Here is a 2,205-nt window from a genome sequence, read left to right on the forward strand (position 1 = left end):
GAGGAGTAATGTGATAAATGACAGTAGACAGGGGAAGCGATAAGAACGGATGATGCCGAGGAATCCTGATAATGGAATGGGTATATTGGCCATGCACTGCAAGTTGATGGGTAACTTTGTTTTCTTAAAACTTATTAAAAAATAAATAAATGTACAAATCCAGTTCTCAACTTGTAAATAAATAAAATATAAGAAAAAATAAAACGTGGCAGATAAACATTACGTTGTTTTTCTTGTGTTCATTACAGAGAGAGAGAGAGAGAGAGAGAGAGAGAGAGAGAGAGAGAGAGAGAGAGAGAGAGAGAGAGAGAGAGAAAGCCTTATATTCCATCATTTTCGACTTTTTAGCAGACAGACACAGACATATATATGTATATGTATGTGCATGTGCTCCTACACTCGCGCGTATATTTATAGAAATAGAGAGAGAGAGAGAGAGAGAGAGAGAGAGAGAGAGAGAGAGAGAGAGAGAGAGAGAGAGAGAGAAATACGAGCTTCTGATCAGCACGTCAGTTTCCTCCTATTCTGGCACAAATTTCTACCGATTTCCGGACTTCGCTTCAAAGGGCAGGAGAGAGAGAGAGAGAGAGAGAGAGAGAGAGAGAGAGAGAGAGAGAGAGAGAGAGAGAGAGAGAGAGAGAGAGAGGGATTCAGGGTTATGTTTAGAATAGCGCTTATAAGCGGATTAATACGAAATACGTACTAACAATATAACAGCCTTTTGTGATTATATAATTAACACTAGATTAACTGTAAATATAGCTTCAAATATTTTAATCTGGGAGTAAATTTCAAAACATGTAGTTAGTAAATCAATGACAAACATTTATATATATATATATATATATATATATATATATATATATATATATATATATATATATATATATATATATATATATATATATATATATATATATATATATATATATATATATATATATATATATATATATATATACTTTATAGACTTCCCCTTATGTTGTGTAAATTTGTTAGATAAGTTAAGAGGCTATTTATACTTCTTAGAATAATTAATGAAAATAGTGTTCACTGGCCCCCAACCAATAACAATATTCGGGTGTAATTAAAGATTTTTTTTATCTATTATCACTTCCAAAGAATTACAAAAATTAACTCATTACGTGAAACAAATTGAAAATACTTATCAATAAAAATTATCTGTCGTCAGAATTGTTACAGATTTTCATATTTTGGCACCACATAAATAATTACTTGATAATGATGTTTTTCCTTTAATTATACAGATTTCCAGAATTCGAGCACGCGGATAATAAGCAATTACCAATACAATTAACTATATATTTATTTTGAGCTGACGGTAAATACCCACGGCCGATATTACTGCAGCCAATGGTGGGTGCAGAGCATGAGCGCCAGCCAATCACAGTTAGCTTAACGATATCAGATGTGGAAATTTACCGTCACTTCTGAAATAAAAGAACAGAATAATACCAGATCTTCATATTTTAGTGACATTAAATTTAAATACGCAACAAATACTTGACAAGATCCATATTCAGAGGGAGCCTCAAATAACTCATAAGACAGCCTTCAAAGACCACCACCACCTGAAGGATGCCAAAGGCAGCCAGGAAACGACTCCTGCAGGAGGAGCAGACGGCGGTAGTTGGGAGACGAAGGTCAGCAGCAACGCGGGGGGGGGGGAGTTGTAAGGGAGGGAGGGTGAGGGGAAGGGCAAAGGTTGTGTAACCTGCCACTGACGGCCGATCACAAAAAAAAAAAAATCATCTTTGATAAATGAAGTCTCATGATGCCTTTTCGAAAAGGGGTGTTAGTTGGGGGAGGGGAATAAGCTATGGGGAGGGGAAAAGGGGGAGGGAAAAGGGGAGGAAGCACGGCGAAAAAATTAGGAAGGAAATGGGTTGATGGGAAATACGGAAATATGGAGATCGTGGGGAAAAAAAGGATGATGAAGAAGAAGAAGAAGAAGAAGAAGAAGAAGGAGAGAGAGAGAGAGAGAGAGAGAGAGAGAGAGAGAGAGAGAGAGAGAGAGAGAGAGAGTTACAAAAAAAGGAGAAATAAAAGCAAGAAAGAGCAGAGCAGCCTATAAATGGAAACAGGACCAGAGGTGGGAAGGAGAATTGACGATAATGAGCAGGAGAGGGTTGAAGGAATAGGATCAAATGGGATGATGATGATGGAGGAGGAGGAGGAGGAGGA

Source organism: Macrobrachium rosenbergii, chromosome 26 (assembly GCF_040412425.1).
Source record: "Macrobrachium rosenbergii isolate ZJJX-2024 chromosome 26, ASM4041242v1, whole genome shotgun sequence".
NCBI lineage: Eukaryota > Metazoa > Arthropoda > Malacostraca > Decapoda > Palaemonidae > Macrobrachium > Macrobrachium rosenbergii.